Raw genomic sequence first — 27,425 nt, 5'->3', positions numbered from 1 at the left:
CAATTCATTTGATCACTCTTCATGACATTCTGGAGTATATGCAAATTGCCATCATCAACACTGAGGCAGCAGACTTTGTGAAAATTCGTATTTGTGTCATTCTCAAAACTTTTGACCACGACTGTATGTAAACTTCTGACCCACTGGAATTGTGATACAGTGAATTATAAGTGAAATAATCTGTTTGTAAACAATTGTTGGAAAAATTACTTGTGTCATGCACAAAGTAGATGTCCTAACCGAATTGCCAAAACTATAGTTTGTTAACAAGAAATTTGTGGAGTGGTAGAAAAACAAGTTTTACTGTCTCCAACCTAAGTGTATGTAAACTTCCAACTTCAACTGTAACTCTAGCTCTCCTCATATCTTCCTCAGTCTGTCGTGGCGCCAGTGTAGTGCAGTCGTCTCGCCCACTCATTCACTCTGAGCCAAGAACAGGACAAACCGACTCACTTTGCCTTGCTCACCTTCTCTACAGACAGAGGAAGCGAGCGGTGCCTCTCAATCTCTCACTCTGAGCCAAAGACAGGGCTACGTTTGAGGCTAAAACCAACCTTCTTTCCCCATCTGTCCTTCACTGGCTCTCTCGCCCTCTGTCTCCATGACTCTCTCGTCTCCTCTCACCTAGTGCCAATAAGAGGGGCAGTCTTAAAAACAAAAATCTAAATCACCAACCCCTCCTCCCTCAGTCGCGGTCTCGCCTTCTGGTACCTGCCTTTATGTACATATCTAGCTGAAATACCTTGTGTCCCTGCACATTGAACTGGTACTCCCTGTATATAGCTCCATGATTGTGCATTTTATTCCTCGTTATTAATTTTCTTCTAATGTTTTTAATTCTGCAACGTTGGTTAAGGGCTCGTAAGCAACCATTTCACGGTAAAGTCTACACCTGTTGTATCCGGCGCATGTGACAAACACAATTTGATTAGATTTTCCATCTACAGTGAGGGAAAAAAGTATTTGATCCCCTGCTGATTTTGTATGTTTGCCCACTGACAAAGACACGATCAGTTTATAATTTTAATGGTAGGTTTATTTGAACAGTGAGAGACAGAATAATAACAAAAAAATCCAGAAAAACGCATGTAAAAAATGTTATAAATTGATTTTCATTTTAATGAGGGAAATAATTATTTGACCCCTCTGCAAAACATGACTTAGAACCCTTGTTGGCAATCACAGAGGTCAGACGTTTCTTGTAATTGGCCACCAGGTTTGCACACATCTCAGGAGGGATTTTGTTCCACTCCTCTTTGCAGATCTTCTCCAAGTCATTAAGGTTTCGAGGCTGACGTTTGGCAACTCGAACCTTCAGCTCCCTCCACAGATTTTCTATGGGATTAAGGTCTGGAGACTGGCTAGGCCACTCCATGACCTTAATGTGCTTCTTCTTGAGCCACTCCTTTGTTGCCTTGGCCGTGTGTTTGGGGTCATTGTCATGCTGGAATACCCATCCACGACCCATTTTCAATGCCCTGGAGGTTCTCACCCAAGATTTGACGGTACATGGCCCCGTCCATCGTCCCTTTGATGCGGTGAAGTTGTCCTGTCCCCTTATCAGAAAAACACCCACAAAGCATAATGTTTCCACCTCCATGTTTGACGGTGGGGATGGTGTTCTTGGGGTCATAGGCAGCATTCATCCTCCTCCAAACACGGCGAGTTGAGTTGATGCCAAAGAGCTCCATTTTGGTCTCATCTGACCACAACACTTTCACCCAGTTCTCCTCTGAATCATTCAGATGTTCATTGGCAAACTTCAGACGGGCATGTATATGTGCTTTCTTGAGCAGGGGGACCTTGCGGGCGCTGCAGGATTTCAGTCCTTCACGGCGTAGTGTGTTACCAATTGTTTTTTTGGTGACTATGGTCCCAGCTGCCTTGAGATCATTGATAAGATCCTCCCGTGTAGTTCTCGGTTGATTCCTCACCGTTCTCATGATCATTGCAACTCCACGAGGTGAGATCTTGCATGGAGCCCCAGGCCGAGGGAGATTGACAGTTATTTTGTGTTTCTTCCATTTGCAAATAATCGCACCAACTGTTGTCACCTTCTCACCAAGCTGCTTGGCGATGGTCTTGTAGCCCATTCCAGCCTTGTGTAGGTCTACAATCTTGTCCCTGACATCCTTGGAGAGCTCTTTGGTCTTGGCCATGGTGGAGAGTTTGGAATCTGATTGATTGATTGCTTCTGTGGACAGGTGTCTTTTATACAGGTAACAAGCTGAGATTAGGAGCACTCCCTTTAAGAGTGTGCTCCTGATCTCAGCTCGTTACCTGTATAAAAGACACCTGGGAGCCAGAAATCTTTCTGATTGAGAGGGGGTCAAATACTTATTTCCCTCATTAAAATGCAAATCAATTTATAAAATTTTTGACATGCATTTTTCTGGATTTTGTTGTTGTTATTCTGTCTCTCACTGTTCAAATAAACCTACCATTAAAATTATAGACTGATAATTTCTTTGTCAGTGGGCAAACGTACAAAATCAGCAGGGGATCAAATACTTTTTTCCCTCACTGTACCTTCTTTAGCTGGTGCCAGAAACAGTGCCACTGTTCAAAGGAGCCACTAGTTCTCTGTGAGTGCATTTCTCCCTTAGCCTTTAATTACCAGCTCCAAACAGCACTAAGCATTAGGGCACTGCGACACAGATAGACAGACCAAATATGACTACAGGACAATGTGTGTGGAGAGTGACAGACAAGGGAAGTAGAAACTGCACAACGTCTCAAAACACAGCCTATAGACTACACACAGCCTATAGACTAGACACAGCCTATAAAAGATGTCCCACCACTTGGAGTGCCTCCAAACATGAGTCTACAGGAGTTGGGCTCTACTCGCCAGCTAAGTAGCATCCTTCATAGCTAAGTGGTATTAGCATTAACTTCCATTCAGTCAGCATATAGACTTACATGTGTCAAGGTCCTCTCTCCCTAATAGTCCCCTAGCTGTGTCTCAATAGTCCCAAATTAATCTCAGTGAACATGGAGGAAAGGACAGGAAGCCAATCGCATCGTTGAGATGCCCCCCAGTTATAGCCTGTCTCTATGAGTGGCATTAGTTAAAGGAACATCCCCAGTTATAGCCTGTCTCTCTGAGTGGCACTAGCTAAAGGAACATCCCCAGTTATAGCCTGTCTCTCTGAGTGGCACTAGTTAAAGGAACATCCCCAGTTATAGCCTGTCTCTATGAGTGGCATTAGTTAAAGGAACATCCCCAGTTATAGCCTGTCTCTCTGAGTGGCACTAGCTAAAGGAACATCCCCAGTTATAGCCTGTCTCTATGAGTGGCATTAGTTAAAGGAACATCCCCAGTTATAGCCTGTCTCTGTGAGTAGCACTAGCTAAAGGAACATCCCCAGTTATAGCCTGTCTCTCTGAGTGGCACTAGCTAAAGGAACATCCCCAGTTATAGCCTGTCTCTCTGAGTGGCATTAGTTAAAGGAACATCCCCAGTTATAGCCTGTCTCTCTGAGTGGCACTAGCTAAAGGAACATCCCCAGTTATAGCCTGTCTCTCTGAGTGGCACTAGCTAAAGGAACATCCCCAGTTATAGCCTGTCTCTGTGAGTAGCACTAGCTAAAGGAACATCCCCAGTTATAGCCTGTCTCTCTGAGTGGCACTAGCTAAAGGAACATCCCCAGTTATAGCCTGTCTCTGTGAGTAGCACTAGCTAAAGGAACATCCCCAGTTATAGCCTGTCTCTCTGAGTGGCACTAGCTAAAGGAACATCCCCAGTTATAGCCTGTCTCTGTGAGTAGCACTAGCTAAAGGAACATCCCCAGTTATAGCCTGTCTCTGTGAGTAGCACTAGCTAAAGGAACATCCCCAGTTATAGCCTGTCTCTGTGAGTAGCACTAGCTAAAGGAACATCCCCAGTTATAGCCTGTCTCTCTGAGTGGCACTAGCTAAAGGAACATCCCCAGTTATAGCCTGTCTCTCTGAGTGGCACTAGCTAAAGGAACATCCCCAGTTATAGCCTGTCTCTCTGAGTGGCACTAGCTAAAGGAACATCCCCAGTTATAGCCTGTCTCTGTGAGTAGCACTAGCTAAAGGAACATCCCCAGTTATAGCCTGTCTCTGTGAGTAGCACTAGCTAAAGGAACATCCCCAGTTATAGCCTGTCTCTCTGAGTGGCACTAGCTAAAGGAACATCCCCAGTTATAGCCTGTCTCTCTGAGTGGCACTAGCTAAAGGAACATCCCCAGTTATAGCCTGTCTCTCTGAGTGGCACTAGCTAAAGGAACATCCCCAGTTATAGCCTGTCTCTGTGAGTAGCACTAGCTAAAGGAACATCCCCAGTTATAGCCTGTCTCTGTGAGTAGCACTAGCTAAAGGAACATCCCCAGTTATAGCCTGTCTCTGTGAGTAGCACTAGCTAAAGGAACATCCCCAGTTATAGCCTGTCTCTGTGAGTAGCACTAGCTAAAGGAACATCCCCAGTTATAGCCTGTCTCTCTGAGTGGCACTAGCTAAAGGAACATCCCCAGTTATAGCCTGTCTCTGTGAGTAGCACTAGCTAAAGGAACATCCCCAGTTATAGCCTGTCTCTGTGAGTAGCACTAGCTAAAGGAACATCCCCAGTTATAGCCTGTCTCTGTGAGTAGCACTAGCTAAAGGAACATCCCCAGTTATAGCCTGTCTCTGTGAGTAGCACTAGCTAAAGGAATAGCCCACAGCAGGGACATTGTGGTAAGGCCAGACCAGCCCTGCTTCCGCAACGCTGCAGGGAACTCATGCAAATAACTCTGCCATATTTGCAAACTAGTCCTTCTGCAATTACAGCCAGCTGTCAGCCCAGATGGAGGACTGAGTAAACACACCAACTCAGACAATGTGTTCGTTACCACACAGGAAATACAACACGGAAATGAACACTGTGTCTGTGTGAGTGTGAAACTGACTGCTATCAGGCATAATCGTGTAGCCTAACCATGAGTAATTGACAGATGTAGGCCTACACCAATATAATAAAATAGTCAATATTGGTCAAATTCCGTCAAGTAATTTCAACCAAAAAAAATAAATAACGGAACTATCCAACAAACACACAGCTAGGCCTACACACAAAACAAATGCCAACAAGGGACCCATTCAGGTCTAGGCCACATTCAGGTCAACTGAGTTAGGAGCGCTTCATTCTTTTTTTCTAACCTACAACTTCTATAAAATTAGGCTACTTTATGATTTGCATGATTAGGCTATGTGATTAGCATAAAGTGTCATGATTATTCGTCATTACCTCACAGCTCCTGCACAAGTCCTAATGAAGGAGAACACAAAAGGTCACAAGCTAATCAGTTCTCCTGCTGTGTTCCACATACCCTACAACCACTTCCCTGTTGGGAGTACCAACACCTCCCTTTGTTTTCCAGCTGGACTGAATGTTGTTGGGTACACATTGTGTGTCCACTCAGCACTAAGAAATAGTTCAACTAGCTACATTAAGTATTTTCCTTCACCTGATGCCTAGAGATAGGCATAGTGGGCTTAGCCTATATGAACCTGGGAAAAACATTACAAAACACAAGTCAGTCACCACACACACACACACACACAACCACTAAACTACCCACACATATTCTGAGAAAGGACAGCTAGGTTGCACATCAACCCCCCCTTGTCTGCGGAAGCTAAACTAGGAGATAAGTCAGTGAGTGAGTAAACTTGCAGTACTGGGGCCTAGCTGAGGGTCCGAGGCCCTGGCTCTGTCCCAAACGGTACCCTATTCCCTGTGGTATCGGTCAGAAGTAGTGCAGCATAAAGGGAATAGCGAGCCGTTTGGGACGCAGCCTCTGAGACATAGGCAGCTCGGCCCAGAGAGAGGGAGAGTCTCCTCTTGGTGCCCTGCTCGACATCAAGGCCCAGAGACAGAGAGGGAGAGTCTCCTCTTGGTGCCCTGCTCGACATCTAGGCCCAGAGACAGAGAGGGAGAGTCTCCTCTTGGTGCCCTGCTCGACATCTAGGCCCAGAGACAGAGAGGGAGAGTCTCCTCTTGGTGCCCTGCTCGACATCTAGGCCCAGAGACAGAGAGGGAGAGTCTCCTCTTGGTGCCCTGCTCGACATCTAGGCCCAGAGACAGAGAGGGAGAGTCTCCTCTTGGTGCCCTGCTCGACATCTAGGCCCAGAGACAGAGAGGGAGAGTCTCCTCTTGGTGCCCTGCTCGACATCTAGGCCCAGAGACAGAGAGTCTCCTCTTGGTGCCCTGCTCGACATCTAGGCCCAGAGACAGAGAGGGAGAGTCTCCTCTTGGTGCCCTGCTCGACATCTAGGCCCAGAGACAGAGAGGGAGAGTCTCCTCTTGGTGCCCTGCTCGACATCTAGGCCCAGAGACAGAGAGGGAGAGTCTCCTCTTGGTGCCCTGCTCGACATCTAGGCCCAGAGACAGAGGGAGAGTCTCCTCTTGGTGCCCTGCTCGACATCTAGGCCCAGAGACAGAGGGAGAGTCTCCTCTTGGTGCCCTGCTCGACATCTAGGCCCAGAGACAGAGGGAGAGTCTCCTCTTGGTGCCCTGCTCGACATCTAGGCCCAGAGACAGAGGGAGAGTCTCCTCTTGGTGCCCTGCTCGACATCTAGGCCCAGAGACAGAGGGAGAGTCTCCTCTTGGTGCCCTGCTCGACATCTAGGCCCAGAGACAGAGGGAGAGTATCCTCTTGGTGCCCTGCTCGTCACGTGTTCCCATGGTGGGCCTGTACTGTACGACACTGCCGGGCAGGGCGTGTGAGAGCTGATAGGGAGAGTATATTAGACCCATCGGCCCCAATCAGCTGGCCACTCTAAGCGCAATATCACACACTGTGACAGAGGGAAGGGAGAGTGAAAAAGAAATACAAAAATACAACTGTGGGAGGATAGTGGCTAGTGCTGAGCGATTAAACTACATTTCGGTAATTTGACGTAGGTTCAATTATTAGAATTCCATTTTGTTTTTTTTGTTCTTCTGTGAGCTCAATGTTCATTTTCTCACTGCAGTTTCTCTAGATAAATCAGATCAAGCCCGAACTGTACGATGTAGTAGGGAGTTGTTTCCGACAGGCCAATATTCTACATAGGAAATGTTAACTACACAATGACCATAATCCATTGCACCTACTTGTCCGGAGAAGGGGAGAAGAAAGCATGATTGAGAGGGATAGAGAGCAGTTACATCATGAGGTATCTCTACCTGAAAATACATGATCTAAGTGATTGATAGTTGGTATTCAGCAGTCATAAAAGTATGCCTTATTTATTTGAAGACCTAAAATAGTGATTGTCAGACAGTATAGGCAGCAGCTCTATAGAGATGACTTGGAATTAAATAATAAAGTCATCAAATAAAACAAACGTAAAATACACAACTGAAATATTTTATTCAAGTAATGTGAATAAAATATGGTTAATACGTGATAAGCAGTAAAATGGGCAGTTATTACCAACATGGGACTTTTATTAACAGTTTTAATCTGTGTTACAGCATTCAACCCACAATGCATAGTGCATTTCATGTCTAAAAATAATAAATTGAAACAGAGACCTGTGATCATTTGTTCATAATCGAACCAAAATCGTACAGACCTCAAAAAGCACAAATCGCTCAGCACTAGTAGTGGTGTATAGAGTGTGAGAATGAGCCCAGTATCAGAGAACAGAGAGAACAAACCCAACAGATAATGGCAGGGCTGGGAGTGCAGCCAGGGGCTCCCTTGTAAAGCTTGGCTCGGGAAAACAACTAGGTTAGATCTGATGGCAAAGCAGCCGTGTGTGCGCGTTTCAGACAGAGCGTAAAACAAAAAGAGTCCTAGACTAATTACAAAACAAGTGACTGATGGTGAAATAATGGGACTGAGCTTTATTTGCATGTTAGTAAGGGAATCAGCGGTGAGTGAATTCTGTGTTTGACAGGTCACATTTAATAGGCTGGTATTATCAGCAGTGGGACGTGTGCCAGTGAGAAAGACTGCCTGGACGGCTAAACCACAGGAGAGACCTGCTACAATGGGACTTTAAATCGACTAACAACTATGCAATAAGGCACAAGAGGCAGTGCTGTACCATGAATACAGTCACAGGTAAGAGGCAGTGCTGTACCATGAATACAGTCACAGGTAAGAGGCAGTGCTGTACCATGAATACAGTCACAGGTAAGAGGCAGTGCTGTACCATGAATACAGTCACAGGTAAGAGGCAGTGCTGTATCATGAATACAGTCACAGGTAAGAGGCAGTGCTGTACCATGAATACAGTCACAGGTAAGAGGCAGTGCTGTACCATGAATACAGTCACAGGTAAGAGGCAGTGCTGTACCATGAATACAAGTCACAGGTAAGAGGCAGTGCTGTACCATGAATACAGTCACAGGTAAGAGGTAGTGCTGTATCATGAATACAGTCACAGGTAAATGGCGTTGATCGCCATGACGCGATATAGTCCAGACAAAAATCTGGTCATCTTTTGGTCATGTTGCTACAGACGCGACCCAGTCATTAATTATTTTTGCATAGTTGTTCATTCTTAACTAAATGTTTGCTACGCAGGCTGGATAACGTTCTTGTCAATTGCTAGCTAGCCAGGTAGCTAGCTAACTCAGTCACGTCAAACATTGAACCTGGAATGACAGTACACTAGCTGCATTTTCGTTTGTTTTAGTTTTTTTCCTATTGGCATTTATTTGGATATGTCCATGATAATGATGTTGATGCACGATTTTGACTGACTGGGAAAAAGTTCTTCTGGGCACCGTTCACTCCATGTATGGTACTACAGAGATAGAAATTCAAAAGTGAAACATTGTTTCCGAGGTCGGACAGGCAGACAGCGAGGCTAAATGCTAGGCTGGAAGCAAGGGGAGATAAATACAAGAGATGATTGGGACAGCAACATGAACATGATATTCTTATGAGGCACAGTGATCATTTTCAGATGGAACTGTTCGCAGGCATAGGTGTGTCTGTGACGGCCAACACAGCACGACTTGGAACGCTGCTCATCCAATCAGCATCCAGGATCCAAGCAACCAGTTTTATGTCTCTTACATATTCTCCATGTGAAAAGGATAAATGCTGTGGGATTTCAAGGTAATATATGCTAGGCTATAGCCTAGCTAACATCCATGAGAAGTGAAACCTAAACCACCTGAGATAACATGTCAACCCTCCTCTCTACCCCTCCGACATCCCTGAACAGGGTTAAACGTGGGATCAGCAGGAGGTTTGAATAACTAATATATCCACCACAGCGACCTAATCCCCTTCCTCAGATCCCCCATATCTTTACTACAAATCCAGCTGAGCCACTGGCACGGACCCAGGCTGAGTCCCAAATGGCACCCTATTCCCTACATAGTGCACTACTTTTGACCAGAGCCATATGGGCCCTGTTCAAAAGTAGTGCACTATGTAGGGAATAGGGTGCCATTTGTGACACAAGCAAGGACCACCGGTTCACACAAGTGTGTTTTGGCATCAGGGGTTTTGTCACAAATATAGGCTGATATGTCAGTTGTTTATTTGCCCGGTGGCTGTGCTGAAGATTTAGGCTAGAGGAATCTGCTGGAACATGGGCTTAGGTCACGATAATATTGTGGGTCTAAGCAGTAACCGAAAGGTGGCTGGTTCTAATCCCCAAGCCGACTAGGTGAAAAATCTGTCGATGTGCCCTTGAGCAAGGCACTTGACTAATTGCTCCTGTAAGTCGCTCTGGATAAGAGCGTCTTGTAAATGACTAAAATGTAAATGTATATAACATGGAAACACAGATGACCTGGCACGGGTAACTAGGTAGGTCAGCAGAGACTAATCTTACAGAAACAAAAGGCAACAGGAAAGGCGTTCAGATACTGAAATAGCACAAGCCATTTGTTGACTTTCAAATGAATACAAACTAGCACTACTAGATAGTGCTGGGGGGAGAAGAAAAAAATGGAGTCACATGTCGGGATATTTTTGACGATATATCATATAGTTTTGACAATATCGCTATATTTTTGCGCCAAAACTCCAGTATTTTTAATTCATAGCGTGCAAATTTGTTTTCAGCACTTTTTTTTCTCCCCGTGACTGATCAAAACTAGTTTTCTCATGGCTCTCTCGTCCCTCTGCAGCAGACATATGGTGAGAAAAATGTTTGGAAGATCGAATCGCAATACGTATCGGCACCTAAGTATGGTGATATCGTCAAGTCCCTGGCAACTCCCAGCCTTAGACCACTTCCTCCCACAGTTGGGCAGGCAGGTGTCAGAAATGTACCATGCCCAGTCTTGGGGACTGAGGAAGTGTCTGGGGAAGAGAGAGTCTGTGGTTCTGTCTAGTTCTCTGGGGCTGGCTCGGGCTCAGACCAGCTGGAGGGCAGTGTGGGAGCTGGGCCAGGGGACTAGGGGAATGCCTGGCCTGGGAGGGAGCCTTGGCCAGGTTAGAACAAGTCCTGGCGGGCTAGCTGGGGAGGGAGCCCTGTCCTGGTTAGAACAGATCCTGGCTTGCTTGGGTATCGGAGTGCCAAGTCTAGGTCCAAGAGGCTTCTAAACAACTTCTACCCCCAAGCCATAAGACTCCTGAACATCTAACCAAATGGCTACCCAGACTATTTGCATTGCATTGCTTTTCTGCAAAGGGACCAGGACGACTGATCCGTGTAAAGGAAAGAATGAATGGGGCCATGTATCGTGAGATTTTGAGTGAAAACCTCCTTCCATCAGCAAGGGCATTGAAGATGAAACGTGGCTGGGTCTTTCAGCATGACAATGATCCCAAACACACCGCCCGGGCAACGAAGGAGTGGCTTCGTAAGAAGCATTTCAAGGTCCTGGAGTGGCCTAGCCAGTCTCCAGATCTCAACCCCATAGAAAATCTTTGGAGGGAGTTGAAAGTCTGTGTTGCCCAGCGACAGCCCCAAAACGTCACTGCTCTAGAGGAGATCTGCATGGAGGAATGGGCCAAAATACCAGCAACAGTGTGTGAAAACCTGGTGAAGACTTACAGAAAACGTTTGACCTGTGTCATTGCCAACAAAGGGTATATAACAAAGTATTGAGAAACTTTTGTTATTGACCAAATACTTATTTTCCACCATAATTTGCAAATAAATTCATAAAAAATCCTACAATGTGATTTTCTGGATTTTTTTTCCTCATTGTCTGTCATAGTTGACGTGTACCTATGATGAAAATTACAGGCCTCTCATCTTTTTAAGTGGGAGAACGTGCACAATTGGTGGCTGACTAAATACTTTTTTTCTCCACTGTATTTGTATATAGCCACATAAATTGCAGAAAATTGGTTCCTGTTTCAGTCATGTCTTTGGTCAGTAAACTAGAGTCAAAACTCCTCATCACGAGTGCGGGACAAATGGAAGCCACTACTGGGTCACAAGAGAGGAAAAATAACTACGCTTCAAAAGACAAGAAGGTTTTTGTTCCGGCTGGGCTGGGGTGAGAGTCCAGAGAGGAGCAGAGCGGGGCAGAACGTTAGCAGGTGGGCGTGTTGACATGTCACCACGGGGAAATGCAAACAGTTACAGGAAGTTGTACTATTGACTGCCCCACCCCCTGCCTTACTGGAGGCATTTAGGATCACACACACCTTAGTTTACAACCAAGGACAGTACAGAGCCTCCGGTTTCTTTCCCTCCCACCATTGTTTCTTTTCTGCCTCGCTCCGCTCATGACATGTGAGGGAATAAAAAAGGAGACATGTCAGGACATGAGCAGGACAGGACTGCCGCAACACACCTGCAGCAGCAGCACACAGGCTGAGAGAGAAAAACTAACTGCACTAATCTAGCAACGCCTCCAAATGAAGTCAACTGATTGGACGAAGAGGATTTGCATACAGGTGTCTCTGGCTGAAAGTGATACTGGTGTGACTGACTGATTTTGAGGGGTCCTCGTTTTGTTTACTGAATTCCTGTGTGAAAGAACTGAAATGGTAATGGGGAGGGTTCAGAGAATGTTGGCTGGTTCTTAGAACACAAAGTAGCCGCTGCTGGGCTGGTAGGCTGGTTCTTAGAACACAAAGTAGCCGCTGCTGGGCTGGTAGGCTGGTTCTTAGAACACAAAGCAGCCACTGCCGGGTTGGTAGGCCGGTTCTTAGAACACAAAGCAGCCACTGCCGGGCTGGTAGGCTGGTTCTTAGAACACAAAGCAGCCACTGTCGGGTTGGTAGGCCAGTTCTTAGAACACAAAGCAGCCACTGCCGGGCTGGTAGGCCAGTTCTTAGAACACAAAGCAGCCACTGCCGGGTTGGTAGGCCGGTTCTTAGAACACAAAGCAGCCATTGCCGGGCTGGTAGGCCGGTTCTTAGAACACAAAGCAGCCACTGCCGGGTTGGTAGGCCGGTTCTTAGAACACAAAGCAGCCATTGCCGGGCTGGTAGGCCGGTTCTTAGAACACAAAGCAGCCACTGCCGGGCTGGTAGGCCGGTTCTTAGAACACAAAGCAGCCACTGCCGGGCTGGTAGGCTGGTTCTTAGAACACAAAGCAGCCACTGCCGGGTTGGTAGGCCGGTTCTTAGAACACAAAGCAGCCACTGCCGGGTTGGTAGGCCGGTTCTTAGAACACAAAGCAGCCACTGCCGGGCTGGTAGGCTGGTTCTTAGAACACAAAGCAGCCACTGCCGGGTTGGTAGGCCGGTTCTTAGAACACAAAGCAGCCACTGCCGGGCTGGTAGGCTGGTTCTTAGAACACAAAGCAGCCACTGCCGGGTTGGTAGGCCGGTTCTTAGAACACAAAGCAGCCACTGCCGGGTTGGTAGGCTGGTTCTTAGAACACAAAGTAGCCACTGTCGGGCTGGTAGGGACTATAGAATAGAAATTGTATCTGAAAGGGGTGTAACGGTACACGTATTCGTACCGAACCGCTCGGTACGGGGACCTCAGGACTCAACCCTATGGGCTTTAGCTATATGGGCTAACAGACACAGGCCTACCTGCTTGTACTTCGTGGAGGCTGTGTAACCATCTACCGCGTTATTGTCCTTCCAAACTGGGGATTTCACTCGCGCAACACCTGTTTCCGCAGTGATGTTGTAGCCTATGCCCTTATCATAACCTCTCTTTTTATGTTAGCCATTTTCGCGTGAGCTAGGCTATCCAGGGAAAGTAAACTTGGCAACGTGTCGTATTCTCACGTGGGGAGAGGGAACATAAGCTCTGCGCGTGGACAAATTACAACGTTTTAGCACCACACAAAAAAGGGACAGTTCCTGGCTCCACACACTCAATGTGTGGCTGCTAGCCTTATGTCTGCCTCGCCGCTCACAGAACGGAATTCGCAACACAACTCTACATAAAAAGCTCCTGTTTAAAAAAAAAAAGTTTATTCTCTTGATTTTAAATGTTTCCGACCTGCAATGCAATTGTCCCCCCCCTTTTCCCCCACTGCTACATATTACCAGAAGAAACACTGGGTGATCAGATTCAGTCTGGGTCTGGATCTGTAGCTCTGTGTGTTTGTGTAGACTAGGGACTATTGTGGTTCAGACTACCACAGCGGACAGGCACTATCCCAGTCAGTCTAGAGGTATAAATATCCTAAATGTTACCCAAAGAAGGCTCTGAGCCAGAGGCCCTTCTGGGCAGGATGAGAGGGTGGGGTACTGTGCTCTCCCGGACAGGTAATAGCATAATATATTTAAATCTCCTTGGCAAGGTCCAGTTAGCGCCACTTCCTGTTAGCTTTTCAAATGGAACACCAGGTCACTGTTGATGTCTTACATCCTAAGCAGAACAACCACAGTTTCATCCCAGGTTCTTTACTAACCCACTAGTGAAAATCCACCTACCCCCAGTGACTGAAAGGGGGAGAGAAAACCATCCCATCCCAATGACTGAAAGGGGGTGTGAAAGTGAAAAAGAGGAACAAGCAACACTTGTCAAAGTACACTACATGACCAAAAGTATTTGGACACCTCGTGACAATCTCATTCCAAAATTATGGGCATTAATATAGAGTTGGTCCCCCCTTTGCTGCTATAACAGCCTCCACTCTTCTGGGAAGGCTTTCCAATAGATGTTGGAACATTGCTGCGGAGACTTGCTTCCATTCAGCCACGAGCATTGGTGAGGTCAGGGACTGATGCAGGCCAGTCAAGTTCTTCCACACCGATCGAGAAACCATTTCTGTATGGACCTTGCTTTGTGCACGGGGGCATTGTCATGCTGAAACAGGAAAGGGCCTTCCCCAAATTTGCCACAAAGTTCGAAGCACAAAATCATCTAGAATGTCATTGTTTGCTGTAGCGTTAAGATTTCCCTTCACTGGAACTAAGGGGCCTAGCCCAAACCATGAAAAACAGCCCCAGACCATTATTCCTCCTCCACCAAATGTTGCATTATGCATTCAGGCAGGTAGCGTTCTCCTGGCATACCCATATTCGTCCATCAGACGGTGAAGTGTGATTCTTCACTCCAGAAAACGCTTTTCCACTGCTCCAGAGTCCAATTGCGGCGAGCTTTACACCACTCCAGCCGACGCTTGGCATTGCGCATGGTGATCTTAGGCTTGTGTGCGGCTGCTCGGCCATTGAAATCCATTTCATGAAGCTCCTGATGAACAGTTCTTGTGCTCATGTTGCTTCCAGAGGTAGTTTGGAACTCGGTAGTAAGTGTTGCAACCGAGGACAGACGATTTTTTACACGCTACGCGCTTCAGCACTCGCCGGTCCCGTTCTGTGAGCTTGTGTGGCCTACCACTTCGCGGCTGAGCCGTTGTTGCTCCTAGACGTTTCCACTTCACAATAACAGCACATACAGTTGACCGGGGCAGCTCTAGCAGGGCAGAAATTTGACAAACTGACTTGTTGGAAAGGTGGCATCCTATGACGGTGCCAAGTTGAAAGTCACTGAGCTCTATGGAGATTACATGGCTTTGTGCTCGATTTTATACACCTGTCAGCAACGGGTGTGGCTGAAATAGCCGAACCCACTAATTTGAAGGGGTGTCCACCAATGTTACCGCTAAGCTGCGTGAGTCCACAGTAGCCCAAGACTACCCCCAGTAGACTACCCCCTTCTGCAGAGCACAAAATAAATATCAGCCCACGGAGAGAAGCACGGGATTGAACTTCACTCACTTTTCTAGAGTTTTCCCTCTTAGTTAACACTATCAACTTTTCACTTTACTGTGGCAATTTTGATAAAATCAACGCAATATTAGCCACTTTCAATGCAACATACCGAAACAAAACAAACTATGTGAGAGATTTTGTTGTAGGCAGAACGCATCGGAGTAGGATTCTATTGCTCACACCTCAGACTGGTTATGCTACACAGCTCTGTGTAGAGTACAATCAGAGCTGCAGTAGGCCTATATGCAAATAGACCATTGCCATATATGGATCTGTGCCATTTACCTTGAACTGGACTGTGTTTACGCTGTGGTGCTGAGTAGATGCACTTGTTTTGAGATCAAAAGCAAGCGCTGCATGTAACCACGTGTGCACATTTTGTTCATATCCTTTGCTAGTTAGTGAGTTATTAGCCCAGTTATAGATAACTTATAGTCAGCAATATGGGAGTGATTGCTTCCTACAAGAGCACAAAACATGTACATTTCTAGACATTTGAAAAGTGTGTCAGGTAAAGTGCCATTATGGTGGAAAATGGGCTAGGATGGACAGTCACCAGGCAGCTGCCCCTGAGCTTTTTAATGAGTCATAATCTCCTGTCACCAATCTAATCAGGTCCCTTCTATAAGGCTAGCACCCCGGGCCGGGCCGCCTAACCAGCCCTGGCCAGATAGTGGTGGAGAGGGTAAGGCAGGTCACCTAACCACCTGTCCTGCAGACCTGGGTTCAAATACTACAGTGTTTGCTTTAGCCTGTCATGGAGTGCCAGGTGGGTGGGGTTTGCCCTTTGGGAACTTTTCCATTGATTCAATTGCATAAGGCAAACTCAAATCAAGCCCAAATGAAGAATTTATAATTATTTCAATAGAATTTGAAACCAGGTCTGCTGTCCTGTCCTATACGGGCTGGAAGAGACAGTGTTGGGCCTTTAATAACACTGGGGTTTCCTAATGTTAAGTGGAGAGACAGGGAAGTTCCGTGTCTAGAGGGTTTTGTTTGAACTTTCACTTAATTTAAGATGGGTAACTCATTTATTTTACTGAGAATACATTTCAGAACAAAGGCACGCCTGCACATGCATATACAAACACGCACAAATTAGGCCTTATGGTTCGCCCTTCGCACTTAGAACAAGTTGTCATATAACCAGACAGAACCAAGGGATTTAATATTAACACGGAGGGAGACATAAAATTCATGACAGCCACTTTCTGTGGCAGTCGTGTGTGTGTACTCTGATTGACAGCCAACACCAAGATTCACCACAACTATATCATGCATCATAATCCTTTGATAAGACCACCTTGAGAAAGTAGCCTTGAGCCAAATCTCTAATCAAGTCATTCATCCATGGCCTGGCAAAGGGTTAGCGGTTGGCCTAGCCCATTCAATCACAGCCTGTGGATCGAAGACTCCAGATGCCACTCAAAACAGACGCAACAGGGAATGCCTGTTGCCATAACGACGGGCGGGTATCTCTGGGGAGGCGACAGACAGGAGTTCCAGAAGGGACAGCTCCTGTCCCTCCAGGAGAGATCACAAAGGAGCAGCGGTGCGCCTCTTTAAATATTAACACTGACAAGCAGGAGGTGCAGCACCAGGAGGGATAGAGAAAAGAGAGAAGCTACTGTAGTCCTGGGTAAAGTCTTAGGCACAGATCTAGGACTTAGCATCCTGTCCAGGGGGTATACTTGTATATCAAGCTGTCGCACGCTATAAACTAGAAGCATCTTCTAGCAATCTATTGAGAGGACAGAAATCGGTCAGTCACAAAGCGAATGATGACAGGAAAACGCAGCAGAGGGGAAGCGAGAGGTTTAACTCGCAAAAATCTGTCCAAAATCAGCCCAACGCGTTTCTATGGGCTTATTTTGGACCAAAGCTTGTCATTGTTTCACACATTCATTTCGGCCCATTTGATAATTTTGTGTTTCACATAGCCACGCAGAGTCTTGGCGCATAGTAGGCTGCTCTGCGTTGATTGACAACTAGTTGTTAACTAGTTTATAAAAGGTGACTGAATAAATTTGATCTCTTATATCCCTTTGCCATTCATACATCGCGTTCGGAAAGTATTCAGACACCTTGACTTTTTCCACATTTTGTTACATTACAGCCTTATTCTAAAATTGATGTAATTGTTTTTTTTCCCCCCTTCATCAATCTAAACAATACCCCAAAATGACAAAGCAAAAACTGTTTTTTCTAAATGTATCTCAAATGTACTATTTTTTTAACCCTGAAATATCACATTTACATATGTATTCAGACCCTTTACTCAGTACGTTGTTGAAGCACCTTTGGCTGCGATTACAACCTTGAGTCTCCTTGGGTATGACGCTACAAGCTTGGCACACCTGTATTTGGGGAGTTTCTCCCATTCTTCTCTGCAGATCCTCTCAAGCTCTGTCAGGTTGGATGGGGAGCGTTGCTGCACAGCTATTTTCAGGTCTCTCCATAGATATTAGATCAGGTTCAAGTCCGGGCTCTGACTGGGCCACTCAAAGACATTCAGAGACTTGTCCCGAAGCCACTCCTGCGTTGTCTTGGCTGTGTGCTTAGGGTCGTTGTCCTCTTGGAAGATTAACCTTCTCCCCAGTCTGAGGTCCTGAGCGCTCTGGAGCAGGTTTTCATCAAGGGTCTCTCTGTACTGTGCTCTGATCATCTTTCCCTCGATCCTGACTAGTCTCCCGCTGCCCGCTGAAAAACATCCCCACAGCATGATGCTGCCACCACCATGCTTCACCGTAGGGATGGTGCCAGGTTTCCTCCAGACATGACGCTTGGCATTCAGGCCAGAATTCAATCTTGGTTTCATCAGACCAGATAATCTTCTTTCTCATGGTCAGAGTCCTTTAGGTGCCTTTTGGCAAACTCCAAGCGGGCAGTCATGTGCCTTTTACTGAGGAGTGGCTTCCGTCTGGCCACTCTACCATAAAGGCCTGATTGGTGGAGAGCTGCAGAGATGGTTGTCCTTCTGGAAGGTTCTCCCATCTCCACAGAAGAACTCTGGAGCTCTGTCAGAGTGACCATCAGGTTCTTGGTCACCTCCCTGACCAAGGCCCTTCTCCCCGATTGCTCAGTTTGGCCGGTCGGCCATCTCTAGGAAGAGTCTTGGTGGTTCCAAACTTCTTCCATTTAAGAAAGATGGAGGCCACTGTGTTCTTGGGGACCTTCAGTGCTGCAGAAATGTTTTGGTACCCTTCCCCAGATCTGTGCCTTGACACAATCCTGTATCGGAGCTCTACGGACAATTCCTTCAACCTCATGGCTTGGTTTTTGCTCTGACATGCACTGTCAACTGTGGGACCTTTTATAGACAGGTGTGTGTCTTGCCAAATCATGTCCAATCAATTGAATTTACCACAGGTGGACTCCAATCAAGTCGTAGAAACATCTCAAGGATGATCAATGGAAACAGGATGCACCTGAGCTCAATTTCGAGTCTCATAGCAAAGGGTCTAAATACTTAGGTAAATAAGGTATGTTTTTTATTTTTAATAGATTTGCAAAAAAGTCTAATAATCTGTTTTCGCTTTGTCATTATGGGGTATTGTGTGTAGATTGATGATTAAAAAAACAATTTAAATCAATTTTAGAATAAGGCTGTAACGTAACAAAATGTGGAAAAAGTCAAGGGGTCTGAATACTTTCCAAATGCACTGTAAATCACGCAATGTGGTTATATGTCGATGGTATCGCATCGGAACAAGTACACCAAAGAAATGCCTGGTTTTGTTTTTTGCTATGATGTCGTGGTCAGTGTAGCCTACCGAATCGCAGAGAGCCATTCATATGGCTCCCTAATTTGCATAGGCTACTGGTAGCAGGCCTAGGCTTTTTGGCAATTATCTGCAGTTAAATTATGAAAACATTAGATGAAGATGGTGAATCATCACTACAGGAACAATAGGTAGTGGAGAGCCTCATTCTGGTCCGAATATGATAATTAGGGCCCTCGCGGAATACAGGCATTAAAATGGAATTCAACAATATTCAAAAAAGTATTGACCTTTGTAGGTAATCAACTAAATGTACTGAACATTTACTAATTAGCCCAAGTTTATCATAAGACGAACAGAATGCATCAGTGATTTCGAATTTCCTGCAGCTTTCTGAAGAGGCAATGAGAACGCCCGTGTGCAGTGCACACATGTACCACTTTGTGTAGCCATAACGATGATGCTAATGAAAACAGACTTCTGGTAGATGGAAAAGATTTCCCAAAATCCTTCTCAATTAAAATGTTAACTACAAAGTAGCCTATGCTTACCGGGCAGAATGATATTATTTTCATCAATCCAGCGGGTATTCGTTTTTCAAACTGCACCTTCACGTGCACTACAAAAACATGAATTAAAAGGGTCACTACACCCAAAAATCTCTCTCTCTCAGATTTTTCCCCAGACCTTAAAAGTGGTCTCCTGATGTGGTTTAAGCATTGTTTGCGGACTTAGAACATCTAATTGTTGTTTTTTCCTATTTAAAAAGTGTGATTGACAGAAGAAATAAAATTGTGTGGGTGGGGAACAGAAACCTGGAAAAACTTAACTTTAATTAATTTGTCAAGATAATGTGGGCTATTTACTTCATTTTCCAGTTTAAATAAAAATGCATAATTTGAAGAACAAACATTGTGGCGTATCTTGCAGTAAAACAGTAAATAAGACTTCATCTCAAGAGAAGACAGGTTAAATGTTCTCCTACTTAGAAAACAGTCCTGATCATATAGGCCTAGAAAATATCCAAAACAACAATATATTGGAATTCATCAATTTTCAGTCATTTAAAATTGTAAAGTCATGTCTTTCTACACTACCATTTTTTTCCAATCTGTGAGGTAAACTCGATAAAGTATTCAATAATTTCGATGTGTATTTCAGATGGAATCAAGGCATTAGAGTGTACCAGAGACCACCAAAATAGAGGTCTTCTGCAAAAAAATGTCAACCAGGAGGGCTGGCTACTCTATGATTAAGTGTGGTGTAATTTGATCCCAGACCTGTGGGCCTACCTTGAGTGTCCACAGGAGGACATAGTGGAGAGAGAGAGCCGAGTGGATGTCAGGAGCAGCGAGTGCACAGCACCCCCTCCTCCCCCCAACACATGCACCAAACCAGAGGTTAGTGATCCCTCTCTCCATCACTCCAGCCAGAGCCCCAGGGGCATAAAGAAATGTTTTAATGGGCTAATCCGTTACACCAGGCAGACTAGAACACATTACAAGCTCATCAACACCACCATTCAACAGACACAGGCACCCTGTGGTCAAACCAGGCCCGGTGCCAGCTACACAGACAGCTCCCTGCCCCCCCTGTAGTGACCCTTGCCTAGCCTCATGTTACTGTACCTGCCACAGCTAGTCTCAGTTACGGTAACCAAGGCTGAAGACTTCCACTGTTGTCACGCTCGTCTTTCTTTATGCTGCTAATACAGAGAGGGGAACCTTCCTCTGTGTGCCAAATGTCACACCATCTAGCGAAGTGGTGGCTGTGACACAGACACCACCCATCTAGTTCCCGTACAAAAAGACACCTTCACTATTTGACTATAAAATATGCAATTCTGTCTACAAGCGTAAAGTAGTAATGTAGACAAAATGACAATGGACCACAGCAATGTCTAGTACCATCCAGCATTGAGAAGACTTGACTATCGGTGTTCAAAGCAGACAATTCAGTTGCAGTGTGAGCAAACATTTGTTTTCACAATGACTCACACCATGTTTACTGCCAATCCAAGCCCCAGGGAGAGGGATCAACACTTCCCAAGCCCAAACTGATCAGCCTTTTGTAATGTTTCTCCTTAAAAACAGCAAGGCTAGGATTTTGGGGAGGTGAGACGATCCTAGATCTGTGGCTGTGTCTCAAAAGGAGGTGATCAAAAGTAGAGTAGGAAATTGCCAAGGGTGATGAGGCCAACCTCTATCCAGAGCACATAGTGTACAAAAGAACACAGACAGGAAGTGGGGTGTGATACCGGTATGTGTAGCATGGAATCTGGGGAATGAGGCCCTCCCTGCCTGGCCGTCAAAGGCTTGCCCTTGACGTCAGGCTGTATACATGTGGGCTGGCTGAAGTGAGCTATTTCCAGAGCAGCTCCCAGCTCCAGCCTTGTACGTCAATTAGCTTTCTAATAAAGCAGTTCAGTGTGACCCACTAGGGTTGTTACTATACTAGCATTGCCATACTCAGAGGTATCGTCACAAGGAAACAAAACATGAAACGGACTATATTTCCTGTAGAAAACAGTCCTGATGTTGGAGACAAACAGCCTGATGTCACCCAGAATCACATTTTTATTTTCCAAGCTATAGCACACAATATTGCAGTTGTGTTTTTAAAGGTCCAAAAAGAGCTGTCTGCTTTGTGTTTTCCTTTCTGACATGGACACTGGGATTGTGACAACCGTACTTGAAACAATAAAATAAGCTAACAATGTCCTACAGGAAATGGATTTACAGTTCAATTGTTACAGATCATTATGATACACAGTGCATTCGGAAAGTGCAGACCCCTTGACCTTTTCCACATTGTTACGTTACAGCCTTATTCTAAAATGGATTCAATATTTATTTTTTATAAATCTACACACAATACCCCATAATGACAAAACGAAAACAGGTTTTTAGAAACGTTTCCAAATGTATTCAATCTAAAATCTCCTCTGTGGAGATGGGAGAACCTTCCAGAAGGACAACCATCTCTGCAGCACTCCACCAATCAGGCCTTTCTGGTAGAGTGACCAGACCGAAGCCACTCCTCAGTAAAAGGACCGACAGCCCGCTTTGAGTTTGCCAAAAGGCACCTAAAGGACTCTGACCATGAGAAACAAGATCCTCTGGTCTGATGAAACCAAGATTGAACTCTTTGGCCTGAATGCCAAGTGTCACGTCTGGAGGAAACCAGGCACCGCTCATCACCTGGCCAATACCATCCCTACAGTGAAGCATGACGGTGGCAGCATCATGTTGTGGGGATGTTTTTCAGCGGCATGGACTGGGAGACTAGTCAGGATCGAGGGAAAGATGAACAGAGCAAAGTACAGAGAGATCCTTGATGAAAGCGCTCTGGAGCAGGTTCAGGACCTCAGACTGGGGTAAAGGGTCACCTTCCAACAGGACAACGACCCTAAGCACACAACCAAGACAATGCATGAGTGGCTTCCGGACAAGTCTCTGAATGTCCTTGAGTGGCCCAGCCAGAGCCCGGACTTGAACCCGATCAAACATCTATGGAGAGACCTGAAAATAGCTGTGCAGCGATGCTCCCCATCCAACCTGACAGAGCTTGAGATGATCTGCAGAGAAGAATGGGAGAAACTCCCCAAATACAGGTGTGCCAAGCTTGTAGCGTCGTACCCAAGAAGACTTGAGGCTGTAATCGCTGCCAAAGGTGCTTCAACAAAGTACTGAGTAAAGGGTCTGAATACATATGTAAATGTAATATTCCTGGTTTTATTTTTTAGAAATTTGAAAAAATGTATAAAAACCTGTTTTTTGCTTTGTCATTACGGGGTATTGTCTGTAGATTGATGAGGGTAAAAAACAACTTTATCAATTTTAAAATACGGCTGTAACGTAACAAAATGTAGAAAAAGTGAAGGGGTCTGAATACTTTCCGAATGCAATGTATAGGATTTGTATGGCCTATTTTGTTAATTAGTCAAAGCAATGCTCAGTAATCAAAACTGAGCAGGCACTGGTAGCCAGTGATACCTTAGAGTGATGTATATCCACCTACAGCTACTTTACAAGTGCATGAATAAATAGGTCACCTTGCCATGACTCCTAAGTAGGAACGTCTAAGCTTACCTTCTGACTGATCCGCCCACACTGGGTGTGTGTAAACTGCCTGTGTAGAACATGGGGATGTGTGAACTCCTCAGCTTTAAGTGTCGTGCCTGTGTCACCTCATTAGCTAGCCTTTGAGGTGGCGCGATCGGACAAGACGCTTGCGGGAGTACGGTCACGTGCGTGAGGCAGAGGTCCCGAGTTCAGACAGGAATAGGCAGAATCAGGAGGAAGTGGTACTCACTAAGCAAGCAGTGTGACATCCTTTGCACATTCAACCTTTCCACCCCAAAATAAATTGTAGTTGTCACTCACTGTCAAATAGACCAAAAAAAAAGAACCTTCAAAAGAATGGCACCAGAGGAGATGGCTGCCGTTTTACGGGCTCCTAACCAATTGTGCTATTGTGTGTGTTTTTTCACGTTATTTGTAACTTATTTTGTACATAATGTTTCTGCCACCGTCTCTGTGTATATTTGTAAACAACAGCAGGAACACAAAATCAAATATGTTCCGGGATTCTTCCGATGGCATAGAGGAGTACACATCAGTCACTGGCTTCATCAATAAGTGCATCGATGACGTCGTCCCCACAGTGACCGTACGTACATACCCCAACCGGAAGCCATGGATTACAGGCAACATCCGCATTGAGCTAAAGGGTAGAGCTGCCACATTCAAGGAGCGGGACTCTAACCCGAACGCTTATAAGAAAACCCGCAACGCCCTCCGACGAACCATCAAACTGGCAAAGCGTCAATATAGGACTAAGACTGAATCGTACTACGCCGGCTCCGACGCTCGTCGGATGTGGCAGGGCTTGCATACTATTACAGACTACAAAGGGAAGCACAGCCGCAAGCTGCCCAGTGACACGAGCCTACCAGATGAGCTAAATTACTTCTATGCTCGCTTCGAGGCAAGCAACACTGAAGCATGCATGAAAGCATCAGCTGTTCCGGACGACAGTGTGATCACGCTCTCTGTAGCAAATGTGAGTAAGACCTTTAAACAGGTCAACATTCACAAGGCCGCAGGGCCAGATGGATTACCAGGACGTGTACTCCGAGCATGCGTTGACCAACTGGCAAGTGTCTTCGCTGACATTTTCAACCTGTCCCTGTCTGAGTCTATAATACCAACATGTTTCAAGCAGACCACCATAGTCCCTGTGCCCAAGAACACTTACGTAACCTGCCTAAATGACTACCGACCCGTAGCACTCACGTTAGTAGCCATGAAGTGCTTTGAAAGGCTGGTCATGGCTCACATTAACACCATTATCCCAGAAACCCTAGACCCACTCCAAATTTCAAACCGCCCCAACAGATCCACAGATGATGCAACCTCTATTGCACTCCACACTGCCCTGAACAACAGGAACACCCAAGTGAGAATGCTAATAATTGACTACAGCTCAGCACCATAGTGCCCTCAAAGCTCATCACTAAGCTAAGGACCCTGGGAATAAACACCGCTCTCTGCAACTGGATCCTTAACTTCCTGACGGGTCACCCCCAGGTGGTAAGCGTAGGTAACAACACATCTGCCACGCTGATCCTCAACACAGGGGCCCCTCATGGATGCGTGCTCAGTCCCCTCCTGTACTCCCTGTTCACCCATGACTGCACAGACACGACTCCAACACCATAATTAAGTTTGCCGACGACACAGCAGTGGTAGGCCTGATCACCGACAAGACAGCCTATAAGGAGGAGGTCATAGACCTGGCCCTGTGGTGCCAGGATAACAACCTCTCCCTCAACGTGATCAAGACAAAGGAGATGATTGTGGACTACAGGAAAAAGAGGACCGAGCACGCCCCCATTCTCATCGACGGGGCTGTAGTGGAGTAGGTTGAGAGCTTCAAGTTCCTTGGTGTCCACATCACCAATAAACTATCATGGTCCAAACACACCAAGCCAGTCGTGGAGCGATCAGGACAAAGCCTAGTCCCCCTCGGGAGACAAAGGATTTGGCATGGGTCCCCAGATCCTCAAAAAGTTATACAGCTGCACCCGAGAACATCTTGACTGGTTGCATCACCGCCTGGTATGGCAACTGCTCGGCCTCCGACCGCAAGGCACTACAGAGGGTAGTGCATACGGCCCAGTACATCACTGGGGCCAAGCTTCTTGCCGTTCAGGACCTCTATACCAGGCGGTGTCAGAGGAAGGCCCTAAAAATTGTCAAAGACTCCAGCCACCCTAGTGATAGACTGTTCTCTCTGCTACCGCACGGCAAGTGGTACCGGAGTGCCAAGCCTAGGTCCAAAAGGCTTCTTAACAGCTTCTACCCCCAAGCCATAAGACTCCTGATCAAATGGCTACCCAGACTATTTGCATTGTTCCCCCCACCCCCTCTTTTACGCTGCTGCTACTCTCTGCCCCCGCACATTGACTCCGTACCAGTACTCCCAGTACATAGCCTCACTACTGTTATTATACTGCTGCTCTTTAATTATTTATCAATTTTTTACTTAACACTTATTTTTCTTAAAACTTCATTGTTGGTTAAGGGCTTGTAAGTAAGCATGTGACAAATACAATTTGATTTGAAATACCCTGACAAAGAATACACTGAAGCAGGAGTGGATGTTATGATCAGGGTTTTTTCTGGATGAAAAGGGGGCTTAGGTGGTGGGGGTAGCAGGGAGCATGAGACATGTTTGCAGTTTTAAAGCAAATTTCCTACAATTCTACACATTCTGCCATGCAGCTGGGAGAAAATGTTGCAGTATAAGGTAATTTCATGCGATTCTTACATATTCTGCTAAATTCATTGTTTTGGGAATTTTCAATTCTCCCTGATTGTCTAGATTTTATTATGATGACTTAGACTATATTATAAATAAATAAATATATGAGCACTATCTTTTCTACATACTTTATATCTGGTTTTAGTCGTATAAGTTAACAGTTAATGCGTTTTTCCATCCCGATTTGTATTTTTTTTTTTTGAATTTAGTTGACACGTTATATCGTGTTACACCTGTCCGTAGCCAACCTTAGGACCGACCGAAACTCTGTACATCCAATTCAGACAGCGGCGTTTCCAGTTCAACACTGCGCAGCTAGGCTAACGTTAGCTACATGTGAACAGGAACAAGGGCAAGTAAGGTAGCTAGAAGCAAGGAGTATAACTATACATCATTGGGTACAGTAGAAGCATCATCTAGCTACCTAGCAATTAGCAAACAGGCTAATTATATTTGGCTAGTAAGCTTTCTTGGTCGGCTAATTAATATCGAGGACAAAAGATAACATTGACACAAGAAACGGGTCCGCATGTCTTGTAAAATAGGTCGCTGTGTGTGTAACTGTAATGTTAGCCAACAACGTTGGCTTGCCCCTTCTCCGTCTGTCAAGCCATGAAACTAGCTACCCTGCTAACGTCGTTATGCTAACTAGCCGGCTACAAGCAAGGCAGTTAAGAAAATAAATGGGTCACACTGGGCTGTAACTGTTAGTGTGGGTCAAACGAGTAGCTAGCTAGCTAGCACTAACAAAGCTATCTGGGTAGATAAACAGAAAAAAATACCTAGTTATTATCGATGGCTACTTTGGCTTAGATGGTTGGCTGAAACCACAATCCCCCCTTGTAGATTCGTTAGTTAGCTCGCGTCCATTACCGTGGTTAACGTGCTAACTAAGCTAACGTTAACTTACTATAGCTAGCTACCGGCGTTACGCAGGAAACGGACAGCTGACTGGCTAACGTTAGCTAGCTAGCTGTTATCGATGTTAAGGCTTTTTCGATTAAAACTACTACTCGTTCGCTATTAATGTTTCGTTTAACTTGGACCTTGGTGTTTTGCCAACATTATTTGTAGATAACGTCGTTCTCCAACTCTGCAGCTTCGCGTAATGTTATTTAGCTGCCATATCCCCGCGTTAGCAGGCTAGCCTTAGCTAGCTAACGTTACTTTCTTCCCAATAAGACCGACGCTATTGCGAAATAGTTATATCTGGGTTTTTTTTGTGATAATGTATAACGATATGAACAAGCGTTCTTACTTACAAAGAGCAGGCTGAACATTGAAAACCAGTGACTATCCCGGAGAATGTGGATGGAGGGCAGTAACTGCTGTCAGATATCTTTTTAGTTCCTCTCAAAGGTGGGTGAGAGAGCTCACATCGGAACTGTTGGGAGGAGTTTCAAGGTGGTAATCTTTTTTGCGTCACTTTGTACGCAAGAAAACCAGTGATCAAAACCACTGTCATCACAAAACAACAATAATGTTTAACAAATGTGCTAATATTAAACTGGAATCACTGAGAGATATAATGTTTATTTCAGGTTGAGCAGTAGTAATGCCGCGTTCATGTGCTAGTCGGAACTAGGAATCTCAGAAATGTCCGAGTTGCTAAGTGGTTGTAGTTATACAAGTGCCGCGTTCAACGAATCAGCAAATCGAAATTTCCGCGTTTCCTAGTTCCGACTATAAATTGCCGATTTGGTCAACCTCTCGTCATCGCCAATCTCGGAGTGATGAGCAATAGGACTCAATAGGTTGTACATTGAGCCATTATAAGTGTTCGAGTGGATCATTTTTGTCAAGTCTGGCCATCCTTGTTCACCGCCTT

The 27,425-nt window shown here is 45.6% G+C and overlaps 1 protein-coding gene across 2 annotated transcripts in view; it reads right to left on the bottom strand.

The window, feature by feature from the left end:
• Positions 1–26,975, bottom strand: part of LOC311132811 (protein tyrosine phosphatase type IVA 2-like) — a 43,570-nt gene extending 16,595 nt beyond the window's left edge. Inside the window, exon 1 of one of the 2 annotated variants that reach the window (XM_084166154.1) lies at positions 26,856–26,975. The gene's annotated coding sequence lies outside the window, so the exon portion shown is untranslated. The remainder of the gene's footprint in view (positions 1–26,855) is intronic. The other variant, XM_084166153.1, reaches the window with a different exon arrangement.
• Between the last annotated feature and the right edge of the window lie 450 nt (positions 26,976–27,425).

Source organism: Coregonus lavaretus, assembly GCF_964263955.1.
Source record: "Coregonus lavaretus genome assembly, chromosome: 7".
NCBI classification, from domain to species: domain Eukaryota; kingdom Metazoa; phylum Chordata; class Actinopteri; order Salmoniformes; family Salmonidae; genus Coregonus; species Coregonus lavaretus.
The sequence above is the reverse complement of the archived record's forward strand: the minus strand, read 5'-3'. Positions and strand labels throughout refer to the sequence as shown.